Source organism: Mustela erminea, chromosome 12 (genome assembly GCF_009829155.1).
Source record: "Mustela erminea isolate mMusErm1 chromosome 12, mMusErm1.Pri, whole genome shotgun sequence".
NCBI lineage: Eukaryota > Metazoa > Chordata > Mammalia > Carnivora > Mustelidae > Mustela > Mustela erminea.
In genome coordinates, this window is record NC_045625.1 from 71,899,706 (window position 1) to 71,918,848 (window position 19,143).

General features: G+C 43.8%; 1 protein-coding gene across 7 annotated transcripts in view; it reads right to left on the bottom strand.

Moving 5' to 3' along the window:
- The window catches only part of LOC116570493, a 192,042-nt gene that overhangs the window by 58,259 nt on the left and 114,640 nt on the right, over positions 1 to 19,143 (bottom strand). For 6 of the 7 annotated variants that reach the window (XR_004277444.1, XR_004277445.1, XR_004277443.1 and 3 more), the window contains one exon: positions 8,535 to 8,708. The gene's annotated coding sequence lies outside the window, so the exon portion shown is untranslated. Of the gene's footprint in view, positions 1 to 8,392; positions 8,433 to 8,534; positions 8,709 to 19,143 lie in introns of all 7 variants that reach the window. The other variant, XM_032307683.1, reaches the window with a different exon arrangement.

Here is a 19,143-nt window from a genome sequence, read left to right on the forward strand (position 1 = left end):
GGGATCATGACCTGAGCCCAAAGCAGACGTTTGACAAACTTTGCCACTCGGCGTCCCTGGAAACAGCATTCTTGAATGAATAAGTAAACGAAAAATTTTCTCTCTCCTTTTTTCATTCTACTCTTTTTTTCCCTTATCTTTCTTCTTATCTTTTCTTTCCTTCTTTCTAACTAAAGATAAAAGATATAAAACAAATTTTTTAAGTAGCAACATATTCTAATTAGTTAGTGAATCTTATGATTGATGTTTACCCATATTTTCCATCTGATATCTGTCTGACTCACTTATCATCCTGTATAGGAAGGTAAAAGAAAAAAAAAAATTTAAATGCAAGCAAAAGAAAGAAAAGAGGGGGAAAAATAGAAAGAAAAAGGAGATTATCAAGGGAAGAAGGAAAATTTAAATGGTAAGGAAAACAAATCAGGAAGACTGAACGGTATTAAGCCCAAATGGCTGAAAAGACCAAGAGAAAGAAGCCAAATTCTCCTGTTATAATGCTGCACCCACCCCTTCCTTTCTGATCCATCACCACCATGACCAGCCCTGTCCAACCTTATTTTTAATGCCTGAATTATCACTGTATTATCATACTGTCTCGAGTCTTCAACACCCTACAAACCTTCGAAAACACTGTTTTCCTCATGGGGCTCCCAATTAACAAGCAAACAAACAAACAAAACACTAAATGACTTCTATGGATAAAGTCCAAGTTAAGTATTTTAAGGATTTTCATAATATGACCCAACCTCCCTCCCCAACCTTGTTTCTCATGAAACTATTCATTCAGCCATTACACTCTAGTCACTGTATCTAAATACACAGAAAAATGAGACCAGATATCACTATTGATTACATCATAAAAACATGAAATCTGGATCAAGGAAAATAATCACAAAAATATCGTGTTTCACAAAGCAGTGGCAATGCTGTAAGCTTGTATTTATCACACCTGAGGTCCAGGTCCCTTCTCAGGCATTACAGCCCCCTCATTTTTGCCTTCTGTCCTTTGCTGCAACTGATCTCATCCCCAGGAGCTTTCCCTGCTGCTCTCTGCCTTCCCAAATCCTATCTCACCAGGACTCATAAAGACCTCTTCTTCATGGAAAACAACATTAGCTGATTAATCTGGAAGAAGCATGATTAGCAAGATTATTCTGGATCCAAAGCACTCTGTTAACACTACAGCATCCCATCTGATTCTCTCTGGAGATCCAGTTGCCCAAGTTCCATTTCAGTTTTTGCTCTGTGGATTTGTTCAGTACACAGTAGTTTAAAGGACCACATTATCCCAATCTGGTAGACAATGCAACTGGCATCCAATCATTTGTACAACTTTGATTTGCAAGAATTACAAACAGCAATTACAGAAACAGCACCACTCCAAATATTATAACTCTTTGGGAACCTGATATAAATGGGATTTTTTTTTCTTTAAATAGGATATTTGAAGATAATGATGGGTATAGTGCAAGATCAAACAGATTTTGTGGTGAGAGTTTATTGTCAGGTATAATTAAAGATGTAGATAGCATTTTGAAAGTACAGACTTTAGGAGACTTTTGAAAGCCAAGTAAAAATTAGGAATAATAACAGCGATGATCATGGGATAGCTACGACCATTCTATGAGGAGTTCGGTATCCTCCCACTGAGTCCAGGAAAGGATGTGTATGAGATCCAAGGCAGCTTTGGGAAGAATACCTTTGAAATATGAAAGAGTAGAGTGACTAGCCGTCAGCAAACATAAAAGTGCACTAAAGAGTGAATGTCCTGATCGCCAAAAGAAATCGTACACTTCAAAATATTTTTTGTTAAGTAATTTTTTTTTTTTAAAGAGAGAGAGAGACAGAGAATGCTTGTGAGCTGGGAAGGAGGGGCAGAGGGAGAGGGAGAGAGAAAGAATGTGGAGCCCCATGTGGGGCTCAGTCCCATCATGCTGAGATCATGACCTCAGCTGAAACCGATTTGGACACTTAACCGACTAAGCCACCCAGGCACGCCTACATCTCAAAATATCTTATTTTAAAAAACACTAGTTTTCTTTTCCATGTCCGATGTTGAATACACGAGGAGTTGTTGTTTTTCTTTTTTAATCTATTTTTATTTCAAAATTGGGTAAAACCAAACTTTTTAGGGGAGCTTCTAAAGGTGGTAAAATTATAAAGAAAAGTCAGTAAACGATGATTATATCAGACAGGAGAGTGGAGGCTGCTAGGGTGATATCAAAGTTGTATCGCCTATAGTTCTACAGGCGCTCATATCGTCCTATTCACCTATGTTTTATGCATTTTGCTGTTCATGAAGATGTTATGGAGAAAACCATGGACAGTGAAGTGTACAGCTTCTACAACTCATTAGCTCCTAAGTGTCTGTTACTGCTGTAACCAGGGCTTTGCTCACATTCCCTTTTGCCCAAATGAGGCTGGTTGTGCATTGAGAGGACTTCTTACATTCCAGAAGAAATAGGGAACCAGGTCCGGCCCTTGTTGAAATTTCAAAGCAACCTTTCTGTGCATGGATTCTTAAGCCAAGGATGAAGTTTCATACTTTGTATTATTTAAAGTAACTGGTACAATGCTATACAACTAGTACGTATTCACTCATTCATTTGACAGATATTTATTGACTTACCCATCATCTGACTCCCTGGAAACCCAGAGTGGTTTGCCAAAAATACAGTTAAATGGCATTTGCTACGTGCTACAAAGACACCAGAGCTTCAGCAATTCCTCCCAGCTATCAAATGTGTTTTGCATAATGGAGACCACCCTCATTCCCAATGAAGTCTTACAAATGGATACTAGAAGAAGACTGGCCATTAGAAGGCAGAGATTTAATAAAAATTGAAATAGAAAGAGTCAAAAACAGGAGGGGATTAAAAAAAGGAGAGGAAGGGTTGCCTGGGCTGGCTTAGTTGGTAGAGCATACAACTCTTTGATCTCAAGGTGGTGAGTTCAAGCCCCACATTGGGCATAGAGTTTACTTTCAAAAAAATAAAACAAATAAAAAGGAAAGAAGTAAGGGGGCCGAGACTGCACAACAGCAAGCCCTCAGTGTCCTGCCCAGTGTAAGCTGGGCCAGGTACGCTTCCTGTTTCCTTGCATGGTTTTTGTTTGATGCTTCCTCTTGGGCATGCCCCCATCCGGAGAAGTCATGACCAGCACGGATGCCACCGAGACAAGCCAAAGCCAGGAAATAATCCTGGGATCAAAATTTGGCTGCAAAGGGGCAAAACTTCTGAGCACTCAGAAACAGAAAGAGCCAGAAGATCAACATAATCCATTTTCGAAGGAGTGCCAAAGATGAAAAGTGGGAAAGCCAAAATTACTCATCAAGCCCAAAACGGGTAAGCAAAAAAGAAAAGTGAAAAAAAGGATCCAAGACAGTAACTGGGGACGATTGCTTGGGGTTTGATACTGGATTTTATTACGTATAGGTTAGCTTAATTTAAGAGCACAGGATCCAGGGGCACTTGAGTGGCTCAATGGGTTAAGCGTCCAATTTTAGGTAAGGTCATGATCCCAGGATCCTGGGATTGAGCCCCACCAGGGCCCTGGCTCAGTCTTCTTGTCTCTCTCTTCCTCTGCCCCTCACCCTGCTTGTGCACTATCTCTCTCCAATAAATAAAAAGAGCCCAGGATCTAAGCAGGTATCTTCCTTCCTTATGCCTCTCTCTCCCACCTACTGACAGACCATTACCAACAAGACTTTAAAAAAACACTATCGGGCGCCTGGGTGGCTCAGTGGGTTGAGCCTCTGCCTTTGGCTCAGGTCATGATCTCAGGGTCCTGGGATCGAGTCCCGCATCGGGCTCTCTGCTCAGCGGGGAGCCTGCTTCCTCCTCTCTCTCTCTCTGCCTGCCACTCTGCCTACTTGTGATCTCTCTCCATCAAATAAATAAATAAAATCTTTAAAAAAAAAAAAAAAACACTATCCAAACAGGAGCACCTGAGTGGCTCAGTCAGTTAAGCATCCGACTCTTGATTCTGGCTGCAGTTATGAACTCAGAGTTTTGGGATGGAACCTCGTGTTGAGCCCTGCCTTGAGCCCCCTGTAGAGCCCTGTGTCGAGCTGCATGCTCAGTGGGATACCGGTTTGAGATTCCCTTTTTTCCCTCTCCTTTTACTCCCCACAAAGAAATTGTTTAAAAAAACAAAACAAAACAAAAAAAAAACAAAAAAAAACCTTACCCAACAAAATTTGAAAGCCATGAACCAACTTTGCCTAGACTAATTTGACCGTGAGAATGACCACATCTCCTGAGGACCACTGTCCCTACATTCCTCCATCGACTATTTTGGGAAACAGAGCACTTGAAGAAATGGTATACTTAAATAAGATGAGTTCAGTTTTGAGCCACCTGAGACATTGATAGATGGAAATGCTTTACTCACCAGCAGAAAATTTACCGAGCACTTACTATGTCCCGTGGTGCATGCTAACCCAAAATACTTGACATAATACCATAATGTCATGCGCCAGGGTACTTTAACATTTAAAAATTTCTCCATTTGGTCAAAATCAATTCGATTTTTTTGAGGCCCTTGACCTCCCTCACTCCACTTTAAACCGCAATTTCCTGAAGACTAGGATTATCCTGCCATATTCTTTTTAACCTCTCTAATTTCTAGAAAGTATGCACTGGGAGCTCTTACCACCTCCAAGGTCATCTCCAGTCTGCCTGTCCCATGGCGGGAAAGGAACGTGCTCATTCAATACAGAACAAAGTATTTAGTATCAGCCTTAAAAGAAGTGTTTTTTAAATGTCTTCTCTTCCTGCTTTTTGGAGAAAAAAAACCAATAATGTCAACTTTTCTATTCTGAGGCCTACACCCCGTAGGCCCTGCACAACAGCTGAGCCAGGGCCTCACAAAGGATCGGGAGGGTCTGGGTGTGCAGGTGTACACGTGCTTGTGTGCATCACACTGTGTGACTGTCCCACGTGAGGTACGAGACAGCAAAGAATGTTCAGGCACATGCCTGTTTATATCAAAGAGATGATAGGACCCCCCCCACACACACACACAAAGATAATTCATTTTGGGGGGCATTAATGTTAAATTTGGGGGAGAGGTTTGGCAGGGAAGGATGAAGAGCCGCTAGGAAATGGGTTCCCATCTCTAATCGTGGAGGAAGGATAGAGTAGCGAGCCAACAGAAGTCTTTCCCAGAATTGGGATATTTCATTCCAGAAGGGAAAAATGCCACTCTCATTCCCCTCTTCCCTCCCACCTCACTTCCTTGGTGCCCTTCCAAGGTAGGGCCCCTTGGTGCTGGCTTCTCAGTCCCCCTCCCACCCCCACCCCGGGGAAGGCTTACCAAGGCCAAGAGGGCCAGATGGGGCTTCTGGCAGAGACGCTGCTGATCCGGCTCTTTCTCTTCCCACTTTCCGTCTGCCAGTGCTTTTGGGGGAGGCAGCGCCTAGTCCTGACGGGGTTAGAATGACCGCCCGGTAGCAGACGGCGCGAGCACCAGCAAGCACGCGGTCGCATTCGCCAGCCATCCCTGGGCCCGCTCTGGGCTGTAATGTGCCATTATCTTGCTACTCCCATTTTACACTTCACACACCAGCTTTCTCTCAAGACAGTTATTTGATCACTAACACTTTGAATATCATGATCATCGGCTCATTTATTTTTTTCTATTTTAAAGGATAGTGTTGGTGTGCACAGGGAGCAGCCGTATCAATTTCCACATTTGCCAAGGCATCCGAGTGTGAGCTGCCTATCACGGTGCTGACTTTAATAAAAGGTTATTACTGTGATCATTATTTAGCATTTATATAGCTCCTCACAATTGTTTACCCATTATTCCTCAGAGCACCCCTGTCAAGGTGATCAGTATTAGCAAGCCCTGTTGTAGAGGCAATGAATCAGGGGTCCTGGAGAGCTTTTAGTAATATCCACAAAAGGACACAGAATGAATAAGCAGAGACCTAGGACGGGCCCAATCTCCCTCCCTCTGGCACACTTGGTGAGTTCACTCACCCCATCATTCTGGTTGGCAGACCGACCCGGGGTGGGCTCCTTGTGGCAGGCTGCAGCTCAAATATATACTTCTCAGCAGGCAGGCCTACCCTGCCTACCCTATCTAAAATAGCACCCCCTCCCCAAGACACTGGATACCGTATTCCTGTGTTTATGGGCTTTGCAGTGCTTAGAACTACCTAAAGTTAGCTTGTTTGTGTATTTATGTTCCTGTTTATTGTCTGTCTTCACCACTCAAGAAGGAAATCTCCATGACAACAGCAGCCCTGCCTAGGTTGTTCATGGCTGTACCCATTCTCTTTGTTGAAAGCACCTGGCATACAGTAGGTGCTTAATAATGCTTGTTGAGTGAATGACAATAACAAGAGCCCCGTAAATACTGCTACTCACACATCATTTCCTACATCTTTTCATCTCTTTTCTGGACTTTCTGGATATAATCACACATACACTCAATTATATTTAATTACCCTGGAGCTAATGATCTAGTTTGCAGATGACCTGAGTCCTTGGCTTCCTCTCCTCTAGAGATTCCTCCAGATCTTTCTGTCATTTCTTACCTCTAGTTGAGATGGGTCAAGGAGAGAATAGGGCAATGAAAAAAACCCTGTTAGACAATTTCACTAGTTCTAATAGCTTTGGAAACACAGAAAGTTGAAATTATTGATTCCAAGATTTCTTGTTTTACCTCATTTGTGGATTTCAAAAAAAAATCCATCTGTTTTATATATGCAATACAGTGAAATGTGCTTTGAAGAAGTTAAAAGCACTGTATAAATGTAGCATATAATTATGTATGCATGTAGTCCCATTAACCTTGGTAATTGAGAGTTGGTTATACATTTAAGGTTTAATTAGTTTTGATAGAACAGTAGCTCACACTTTTCTAATGGGTAGGGCCGGACAAGGGCTTAGAAAATGTACCTTTGGTTGACTTTTTTTTCTTTTTTTTTTCAACCATCAAGTCAAGATAAAGATTGAAAAATCCCTCCAAAGCCTGAAAAATAGGCAGTAATGCTGATTTCTCATCAACAAGCAAGAATAGGGAAATGGTACTAAAGTTTGAGTTTTCGTGCTTCAAATTTCAGACCATAAGATTTCAATTTCCCTAAAAATAATCTTAGGCTGATCTTGGAAGACAACCCCCACCCTGATAATAAAGAAGTTTTCTATTTAAAGGTTTTCTTTAATGTTCTTAATAGTTCTATGTGCAGCCAGAAAACGGGTTGCCTTGTTTTATATGTAAGGAATCAATGTAATATCTTATTTTGATAACATGTACTATTGCATTTGGTCCTCACTGTAACTCTGCCCATAAATATTATGGAAATGGAAACAAAACCATTAAATGCCCTACCCACGTCACCAAGAAGTCACCAAGAAGCTTGGTCTGGCCTAAGTCTCCTGGCTCTGGTTTAATTTTCTCCACAATGTGAGAAAACCACATTGGAAAGGAAAAACTCCTAGTCCTGCTGTCACTGTACAAACTTCAATGTTCAGGCAAATACTTTGCTTTATTGTTAAATTGGCCACACTTACTCACTGTGTAGTATATCCCCAGCCTTGTGCTTGGCCGTGGGAGGACACAGAGTCCAAGTAAAAGACAGGTTAGATTTCCCCAGCTCTCACATTCTATTTGGGATGGGAGTCACACGCATACAAACACTGTTACAGAGGAGGTGGGGACATCCACCAAGGGAGGCACAGCACTCTGTGGGAGCAGAGGAGAAGCAGCATCTGAAAACATTCCCTGAATGGGGATGCCCCTGGCATGAAATCAAGATTAATTCATCGAGGATACACTGAGAAGAGGGAAAAGGAAAAATGGGATGTCTACTCAATCTGATCTACCTAAAATCTTATCGACCATGGCAAGAAGGTAGTAGATAATACTTATAGGGATGGTGGACAAGGGGATGGGTTAAATGGGGCATTGGTCGTGGAGGGGACTTATAGTGATGGGCACTGGGTGTTGCTTGGAAGTGTTAAATCATTCTGTTGTACACCTGAAACTAATACTACACTGTATGTTAACTAGAATTTATTTTTTTTTTAAATATTTTATTTATTTATTTGACAGACAGAGATCACAAGTAGGCAGAGAGGCAGGCAGAGAGAGAGAGAGAGGAGGAAGCAGGCTCTCTGCTGAGCAGAGAGCCCGATGTGGGGCTCGATCCCAGGACCCTGGGATCATGACCTGAGCCGAAGGCAGAGGCTTTAACCCACTGAGCCACCCAGGCGCCCCTTAACTAGAATTTAAATAAAAGCTTGAAGAAAAAAAAAAAAAGAATGAGGAAGGTTTCTACAAGTAGAGAGGAGAAGGAGCATTGCTAGCAGAACCACCATTGTCGGGGAGAGACAGAGCAAAGAGCAAGTAGTCCATTTGGGTTACATGTAGAACGTCGTACCTGCTCGGCTAGGGAACCAGCTGGTGCTGATGGAGAAGGCCTAGAATAGATGCACACAGAAATACATGCTTATATGGCTGTTGGCAAGGACAGCAAGAAAAGCAACAAAGAGGTGACAGGCTCAGAACTGAGCTTTACATACCACAGCAGCAGTGGTTCTCACATTCGAGATGACCTCCTTGTCAAAACCAAATTGTGGGTCCCCATGTCGAAGTTTCTTTTTGAGTAGGTCCAGGGTGAGGCCCCAGCATTTTCATTTCTAAAAAGTTCCCAGGTGATGCTAATGCTGCTGGTCTGGGAAGCACAGTCTGAGAACCTGTGATAGAGTAAGGAGCAACACGAAAAAGTCAAATCAGAGTTTTAAAAGGACTGAAGTAAAGGGACGATTCCAACAGCGCAGACCAGAAGGAATGGGGCCCTGCCCAGGGTGCTGATGGTGGGAAAGGAGGGAACAGAAACCAGGAGAACAGACAACTGCTTCGAAGGACAGGGGGCCCCAGGACCACGTGGCAGGTCATTTCAAATCACAAATCATCAGGAAATCTTCAACGCTCGTGTCAGGTGCACAAGAAGCCTTTGAAATTCGTTCTGAAAAGTAACAATCCTGTCTGGAAATTAAGCTCTGAGTTTTATCTTACTTTCCCTTCCTCCCACATCAATAACCTCATTCTAGTGCAATTTAGATTGCTAACGTGTTTTCCAGGGAGAACATAACATATCTGCACCCAGTCAGCTGATTTCCTTATTATTTCACGTTAGAACACCCTTGTCCCGAATAGTGTTTGAAATAAATATGGAGGACTGGAAGCAACCATCTCTACCTAGTGGGGCAAAAAATTATGAACTCACCATACCATATAAATACCCACGAAAGCACAGGTGAATCCTTTATCCAACCGACGTGCACTGAGTACCCACCAAGTGATGAGCACCGTGGGTGTGCCTCTATACGAACAGGAATAAAACCTGGGCTATCCTCACCGCAGTTCAAAATCTAGCAATCTTTCTCCTCTGCTCTGAAATCCGCCTAAGGATGGTGTTGGCCTCATAATAAAAATTCTAAATCAGGGACAGAAGATAGTTAGCGTCCCTAAATTGACCACCGCTGCTGTCTAATTATTCAACTGAAGAGAGCACTTTGGTCCTGGGTTGTTTCACCGAGCTCAGATATATTGTGCTGACACATGGAGAGAGTCTGGGGAGCCTCCAGCGCCCATTCACCCCCCTACTCTTCAAGTATGGTGACTGTTTTTATCTCTTACACCTTTCAATACCCGGAGAGAGTGCCACTTGGGTTTTTAAAATATCATTTCCTTTACTATGTCCCAAAATAACAAGGTCACTTCAGGACCAGTGAGTGGTTGGCACTGTGACGTGTTTCCCACAAGCACTAATAGTTCTGGAGAGGAGCAAGTATTTTCACAGCTGCAGGTCTGGGTGCTGAACTTTCTACTGTCAGTGAGAATCATGTCCCAGTGAAAATACAGAAGTGGAACCGACCGTCAAAGGGATAAGGTGACAGGGAGTGTTGTTTACTCCAGTCAGAGAGCAACCGAAAATGATTTCTGCAGCTGGAACAAAACAAAGACAAGGGTTGAAGGTCAACTTCCTCTTTTATTTTGGCTAATCAGCACGCCTAAGCAGACTTTTCCCAAATGTCTCAGGTCTGCTGACTGTCGTTACTCTGTAAAAGACCCCACAGGCTGTACTGCCCTATACCTCTTAGGACTGGAGGGAAAAAAAAGGGAAAATGTTCAGTCTCATCAGAATTCATGAAGTCATCCACAGCACCCAGCTCTCTCGGCTCCAACCCCAACCTCATCCGTCTCTAAATATTTTGGGATTTTATCTGTGAAATGCCCTCATATCCATGCAAATCTCCCACCTTGGCTACCCCCAGCGCTGGCCCACCACGCTGATGTCATCTCTGTTGTAAATGACTGTGATAGCCTTCTATTGCTTAGTCACCCCCCCCGCCCCCCAACCAGGCCATTCGTCACATTAATTCACAGTATTAATTCACAATAATTCATTCACAGTAATCTTTTAGAAATTTGAATACTACCACTAAAGACAGAAGACCCCACACATACACATAAAACCTACCTTAAAAATTTTCTCTGGCTACAAACTGTTGGCTGCCAGAAGGGAGGTGGGAAGTGGTAGGGCGGGGGATGGGTGAAATCGAGGAAGGGGATCAAGAGTACACTCCTCACGATGCGCACGAAGGCAGAGAATTGCTGACTCACTATATTGTATACCTGAAACTAATATAACATTGTATGTTAATTATACTGGAATTTTAAAAATAAATAAATAAAAATTAAATTTTTCCCCTCTGGCTGGCTCCCCATTGCTCCAAAGACTTAACCCAATGTGTACTATATCCCCGGTATGGCCCAGAGAGCTCTGTGCTCCTAACCTGCTCCTCCCGCTGCCTTTGCTCTCCTGTTGCAGCACATTCCTCCCTCCTCACTGGCTCTGCTCTCATCACCCAGATCCCCCTGCCTGGAACACTCCTGCCTCCCGGTTTTGCCACACTGTTTCCCGTAGACCTTTTAGCACTTCACCCTTATCAGCTCCTGATGGATGCTTGAGGAAGACCCTGTCCTCCCTGGTTGGGCCACACCCCCATGTTCTAAGCTCCCTTGGCCCCCTCAGCGAGCTCCTGAACCCTTCATGGAATGTATCACAGGACATTTACACGATCCTGTAGGACTATTTCATGTCTGCCTGTCTTCCCACTAGTCTATAAGATCCATGAAGGTAGGGACTTGGTCTCTTTTTGCTTACCATGGTGTTCCCGAGCCTAGCACATAGTAGGTACCAAATAACTATTTTCATTATGAAGGATGGAAGGAAGGCAGTCAGGAGGGCAAAGTGCTACTACTAAAATAAGAAAGAGGAGGTCTAGCGTCTTAACTGAATTATAATAGGTAACAACTTAAACTTCCAATGTTAGGTAAAGTTTTAAGATACATTTATAATTCATTCCTCATAACAACGCTATGAGGTAGTGATTCTGATTACCCTCATTTCATAGATGAGGGAATTTAGGTACACAGAGATTAGCTACTCGAAATCCCACCACTAGCAAATGTAATGTACTCAAAGGGAAAGATAGTATGATCATACGTAACCACACGAAGCCAGTATGCCCTGGGAGCTTTTATTTTTGCTCCACCACTTTTAGGGGTTTTAGCAACCACTGCTTTTGATGGTCGAGGTCAATCTTATCTGGAATTGGGTATTGAGAGTAAAAAATTCTACGTCCTCTCTATAAATGTATCGATAGATGAAGATCAGAAGAAAACTTCACCTGGATTTCAGCTGCCTTTGTGTCACTTTTCTGGCTGAAACTTTTCTACGTGAATGTAAGGATGGGCCAATGCAAACGAGTCCAGCATTAACCGATAGCTCACTCTGACCTCAGGACTGACTGTATTGCTTTAAAGTGGGCAAAACCGAAATTGAAGAAGCTAAATGGACAAAAGAAAGGGGGTGGAGTTGGGGGGAGAAAGGAGAGTTCAGAGTATGGGAAGAAGAAAAGAGCTGTTCCCTAGGAAGAAAGATGGAAATAGAGATATATTTGTTTAGAAAAGACGATGAAAAGAAATGCGCTGCCCTCCAGATATCTACAGGAAGCCACCGGCTGTGCACGCCACCACAGATCAGTTTATTTTGGGCCCAACCTGGAATAGAAAGCCTAATGTTTAGATAAGGCAAAGGCTTCTGGGGAGGAGGGGAAGAGAGGTTGGGAGGAAGGCACTACATGAAATAAATAGCAACTTACTTGCAAAATGAAACTCTAGATGGAGCAGTTCCCTTTATTTGAATTTGCTGTGGAGACTGATTGTGGTTTCCCTGGATTAGTAACTAGGAAAGGATGCCTGGTAGGAATACCTTAGCTCTGTGAGAGGAAGTAGCATGGGATGATCCACCACTTACAAAATAGAAGCTGATGCGCGGCAGAGCGTTCATGGAAAGAGGGGAAGACAAAAGGAGGAGGGAGAAGAAAGAGAAGAGTTAACGGTGGCAGGAGCTCTGGAATGGCGTCTGAAAACATGGAGCGTGCTCTAGAATACGATACGGGTGCAAGGCTCTGGGGTCCAGCTGCTGGGATTTGAATCTAGCCTCTGCTATCCTCCCCAAACCTCAGACTCCCCATCTTTAGCACTGGGGTTATAATCGTATCTCCCTCAGATCTTTCTTTAGGGATTAAAGAAACCAATCCTTGTTAACTTTACAGCACATAGTAACTGCTCAATAAATATTAGTGCCACTGTGGCTGGCGAAGATGACTTATCACCCAATAGCGTGAACCTTAAGTACCAGCTACGTTGGATAATGGTAGAATCCATCAGAAATAGCCGGGAATAATGCTGCATTGGATTCTCTCCTGGCGGAAGGTCAACAGTGAGTTTTATCTCTTTGATGCAGAAATCCAAGGTAAGATGCCATCTCCCAGAAACTGATTTCATGGGAAAGCCTACAATGGACATCTCCTCCTCTCCCTCTTTCTGCTTGCGTTCCCCATCGTTTTCCTCTTTGCTTGTTTTCCTTACTTTGTACTCTGTTTTCCAGTCCTTGGAAACCTCTGCTCCTCTCCCCATGTAAGGATCCTGTCGAGACAGACTAAGCAGATCTGTTTCCTCTATGCTTTAAACACTGGGGGCCAAGAGGGAAAAATGTTTCTTTTGGGCGGGTGCCAAGTAACTACAGGGAGTGGGGGAGAGAGTTTTTAATGACACAGTAAGAAAGAAAATATTTATGTTTCATTTTAATTGAACTTTTCTTAAGCTCACTACATTTTAGTAGGTGAAAAAAATCAACATATGAGAACACTGGGAACAAAAATACACATAGCTCAGGCTTCACGCACAGAAGTAGAAAAGGAAACCCAGCGGAGACATCTCTGGGAAGAGCTGCCCTACCAAAACTCTGAGCTTAGTAGCACTGCCTTTATCACTTCATTTCCATGATTAGTGTAGATCCTGGTTCATCGGCCCATAAAATTGGAAAGATAATGAACAGGCTCATTACTTTAAATATATTTCATCTATTGGGTCCACTGCAATACCTCGAGGAGCAAGTTTATAGCGTGTCGCACCCCAGTCAAACTTGGAACCGTGAGTATTGTAAAAGGAGGCGGCTTCTCTTGTTAGGCGACTAGAAAGAGCTACTATTGTCACTGTTTTCTAAGCATTTACTATGTGCTAGGGACTGTGCTAACTACTTTCTACCTCTGAGCTCATTTAAACCTCCCAGAAGCTGTGTGAAGCCCGTATTATTGAACCTATTTTGCTTATAGTTGACGTCAGGCAATTGACTGAGACCACACAGCTGGTTAGTAGCCGAGCTGGGATCTGAACCCAGGTCTGTAGGACACCAGACTCTGCACTTAACCTGCACTATCAGCTGAGGGCCCCTCCCCCTGCCCATCCACATACCTGTAGCTAACAGCACCTAGAAAGATGCATTATCTTAGGGTTTATGAAAACAATAGAGTACCTGAGAATGAGAAATGTGTGTGTGTGTAACATAATTAAATGACATATAGTATCATTGTTCTGGTAAATGAATCATAGTGGGGGGCACCCAGGTGTCTCAGTCTCCTAAGAAGTTCCCTCTTTTTTTTTTTTTTTTTTAAGATTTTTATTTATTCACTTGACAAAGAGAGAGCATAAGCAGGGGAGTGGGAGGCAGAGGGAGAGGCAGAAGCAGGCTCCCCACTGAGCAGAGAGGGGTTTGATCCCAGGACTCTGGGATCACAACCTGAGCCGAAGGCAGATGCTTAACCTACTGGCCACCCAAGTGCCCCAAGCAGTTGCCTCTTGATTTCCACTCAGGTCATGATCTCAGGGTTGTGAGGCTGAGCCCCGTGTAGGGCTCTGAGCACAGCAGGAAATCTGTTTGAGATTCTTTCTCTCTCTCTGTCCTCCCCACCCCCAAAAGAATCATAGCAGGACTAGGAGAGAAACTTGTAGTTCCTCCCACTATTCCCAACTTACAGAAAGCTTCTCTTCCTTGTTCAGTTTCCCTTCTCCCAGGGTCAGCTAGCTTTTCTAATCCATTTCTGTGTGAGCCACCAACCTTCACATCTCGGCTGTGCCTCACTGTTACCATCTGTATAAGCCATGCTGAACTCACAGAGTTTTCAGGATTAAGAGAACGAATGCTTTTAAACATCTGAAAGACTACCTGGCATTTTCTTGGTATTTTGAAAATGTTCCCTGTCAGCATTGGGCTACTTCCTTGAAAGGGGATCATACTGCCATTTGAAGAATCCACTTTTGTCCTTGTTGATGCACTTCCTCAAAAATACAGATGTTATCATGATATTGCCAAGGAGGCTTCGCTCCTCTCCAACGCATCTGTGAAATGCTCTCACCTGCCTGGCTTGTGAACTGCCCAGAAAAGGCTCCCTCTCTGTCCAACCACACCACCACCCATGTAGCTCAGCATCCTCTGAAGAGGGTGAAAATGTGTGTTCTATGCCCTTTGTCACACTGGAATGAAGGAAGATGTTTTTCGATGTTCTGATGGTAACAAGAATCACCTCCTGTTTGTAGTCAAAGCTACAAATGGATTTTTTTTTTTTATAATGGCCATAAAATCTGTGTGTCTAAAATCCCCTAGAATGTAGCAACTCAGGAATGCTCTATTCAATGTCAAGCTTTTAAACAGGTCTGGGAAACACATATAAAGACACCAATCCAAAACTGATCAGCCTAACCCATACATCTTCAAAAGAGATTGTCTGGGGGTGCCTGGGTAGCTCAGTGGGTTAAGCCTCTGCCTTCAGCCTAGGTCATGATCTCATGGTTTTGGGATCGAGCCCCGCATCGGGCTCTCTGCTCAACAGGGAGCCTGCTTTCCCTCTCTCTCTGCCTGCCTCTCTGTCTACTTGTGATCTCTCTGTCAAATAAATAAATAAAATCTTAAAAAAAAAAAAAAAAAGGATTGTCTGTCTACTAATGTGGAGCATCCTGACTCAGAGCTGGTTTCCAAATCCCATGCCTATTTCAAGTGTCTATTAAGTTTCAGACTCTTCACATTGAATTAGCCAGCACAGTGCTCCCATTCTATAGATGAGAAAACTGAGACTCATTCAGATGGGTTAAGTCAGTGCCCCTGGTAATACTTTTCCTCTAATATTTTGTCTTACCGCCTTATCTTTCTTGAATTATAAAGATTTCCCACCCCTCGCCAATAAAGATACTGCTAAGTTTTCTAGCTAAAATCCCTCAGTTTATCACTTGTTTTGATAACACACGGGAGGTGGGAAAGGGTTTCCATTTTGCTATTTTTGAATCTTTTGCTTTCTCACCTAATTTTAACTTCATTGTTCCCCAAGGGTCATTCTGTTTTTATAGGTGAAAAATATCATATATTGGCAACCTTCTATGTTTCAACCTGCTACCTAAAAGCCAAGTACAGTCTGCATTTTTAGGTTTATTTAGTTATTGATATGTAATTTTTGTTTCTTGCTTCTTTGTTTTCTTGGCATCCAGTATACTTTACAGTAAATCGTATAACGTCAAAAGATTTACTGTGTAAATAGCAGTAAAACATGCACAGGTATGAGCTAATGATCCAGTCATACACTCATGAATTTCAGTCTCTCATAACACATCGAAAATACCTACTTTGGGGTCCCCAAGACTGGCCTGCCTTGTCTGATGTGGACACAGTAAGCCTCCAAGAGAAGAAATCAATTTACTGAAGAGGTCCGAACCTCTGCTCGACGACCAGAGAACAGCAAATTAGATCTGCCGCAACATGAGTTTGAGCAGTGTGCCTGGCAATGACTTTGACAGCAACCCAGGCCTGGGCAGAGGTGAGAGGTCACATGCAACCCCGACATACATTCTCTCTCTCCTGCTTTGGACCAGTTCCTTCATAGTTAAACACGGAACAGCGAGCTCCAAGTGTATGATGTCAGTATGTCAGTGACAGTGCAACAGAAGGTGTGAGAAGTGTCAGACAATGCGACAGCAGGGTCTACTCTCATACCCTCAAAGAGCATCTCCTGTGGGACTCAGACCATTCATCAATCACTTGCATGTGCAGAAAGTGACAAGCAAATCACGGGTCTCATCAAACTCCTCTTGTGTCGATAACATCCACAAGACAATCTATGGGGAGGACTCACCCAGAGGGGCAGAAGTTTATGAGTAAAGTGATCAAAGGAGGCTTCAAATCCAGCCTTTTTAAAAGTGCAAACAAGGTTGTAACTCAATAGTAGTTTCCCCAGGACACCACAGCCTAGTCTTTGACTCCAGCGCACATGCCCGAAGGCACCCGTGCTGCGTGTGGGACAGGGACGGCGCAGCCACCAAGCCAGTAGCTTGGGCTCTGCAGAGAGAAAGTCTCATTGTGCCCCTCCCTGCTTGGATCACTTTGGGTGAATGACCCCACTGATGCTCAGTTTCCTCCCCTGCAAAATGGTAGGTACCCAAGTCACAGTGTTGCTGCAAGCAGTAGTGTTAGCTGGTCATTAGTGCTCTCCCCAAAGCTACAGAATGGTGCCAGGCAGGTAGCAGGAGATCAGGAAATAAGAAGGAGCCCCTCAGCGCTTACTCCGTGCCCAGTCTAGTTTAAAGAACTTAAGTGCAGCCTTGATTCCATTGTCTCAACACTAAGACAAGAACTAATATATATGATCTGCATTTTGTAAGTGAAGGAGCCAGGCCTGCAACCCGGGCGGTCATCTGACCCCCAAAATCCATGCTCTTCACCAAAACACGGTGACCACTCTTGTTCCTGAGAATGACCAATAGGGGACAAGACCCTATTGACAAACTGGCTGAGGCCTTCCTTTCCCCTCTCCCATCTCCCTCCTCCCCATGAAACCCCCTCTTTATGCATTCAGGGCTCCTAGGAACTCCTAAGCCCTGCAGGGGGTGCCAAGGACAAGCTAAATGGTTCTGGGCCAAGGGGAGATCATTCCAGAATCTTTTCAAGCTTTGCCCTGGGCGCTGAGCCTAACCTTTATTTTGTAACTGATTTACTCTACCCAAAGTCAGCCTCGGCTACCTTCTGTGAGAACTGGGTAGACCTGGGAAATACTCGGCTGGCCAACCAGAAAATTAAATAAGAAAGTCATCAGGCCCTGAAGTCTAATCCTCAAATGCCAAACAATTCAGAACAATGAGTCACTTTTTCAAAACAGAAAATACTTATCATCCAGTGTTTAAGTTCTTGCAGCATAAAATAGTGTATGGGTTCAAAACATAGCATCAGTGCCCAAGTTCTAGTTCCAGCAGTACTGTGTGACCCTGAGCAAGTTTCTTACCCTCTCTGTGCTATAGTTACTCATTTATCATATGGGAATAATAGTTGGCCCTGCCTCAGAAGCTGTTATGAGGATTAATGAATTAATATATGTAAGTACTTTAGAACATGCCTGGCACATCATCAAAGCTCTATAAATATTAGCTTTTCTTCTTCTTCTTCTATTATGTTTCAGTACATGTATACGGGCTTCGCAGCAATGTCTTTAAAGAACAGCTTTGCTGATGTTTTATTCCTTTTGAAAATGGTTTGCCATCTCGCTACCAGCCACCACCCCTCCCTTAAAAAACACCCCTCCCCACCGTCTCATCTTTTCCTTAAAAGCAAAGGAAATTACATCTAAAAGCCTCATGGAATGACAACACTCAACATGCCCATAAAAGTCAGGAAATGCAAAAATTAGAATTCTCTGAAGACCTTAGCTCAGAAAGGGGCTCTGAGATACATGTCAGAGGGCTCCAGGTAGCCTCCTAAAATTTCTGGAGGGAGCCTTGAGGCCTTCACTCACTGCCCCCGCCTCACCAGCCGCTCTCATCTCTAGAATGCTTCCTGCAGACATCCGCTGGCCTCTGCACCTGCCATTTCAAAGGCATCCTACCCTCACTCAGAACTCACACTCAGCCACCGCCCCGGAGCAGTGGCTCTCAGACTCCATGAGCCTCGGACTGCCCTGGAGGGCTTATGAAAACAAAGGGTGCCCGCCCCCACTGCCAGTTCCCACTCGGTAGGTCTGGGGGGAGGCTTATAATGTGGGGTTCTCACAAGTGCCCCAGTCTGGATGCCAACGGTCTGGAGCACACTTGGAGAACCACTGCCAGGAGCAGGCGCCTGCACTCCAAATACGCACCCTTCCAATCTCACAGACCCCGACCAACCGCATCGCCAGTGGAGTGAACACTTCTGTTTGCGCGTGTATATTACTCCTGGATTTTTCAAGAAGTGGAAGGCAGATCTGTTCGAACCCCAACACAGCCTCGCCAAAACAAGGCTCACCTCCTCTGAGGCGCCGGCCTCATTCCACCCACCTTTATCCCTGCAGCCAGTTTCCACCTCTCTGCGCACAGATGGTCAGGACTGTGTGTGTGTTTATACGTCTCCAGCCTCACTTGTTTACATGTACACATTTGTGTTTCTCCTTCTCCCCCATTAAACTATAAAGTCCTTGAATGTCTTTCTCTCTAAGGCTCCATAGCACCTGATGCTGAACACACAGTGGGTGTTGAATACATGCAGTTGACTGATAAATGTTGACTTTTTTATGGTACCTGGGAAGCAAAGTGAAGAAACAAATATTGCCATGAGAACTTTAAACTTTGCCTCAGAGACCAAAGCGTGTTTATTTTTGCAGCATTAATGTAGCCAAAAGATGACTTTCCACTCACATGTAAATATGCGATACGTTGCCAATGAGCATTTTAAATGCTTTGATGCCATTCTCAGAAATACCATCTGTG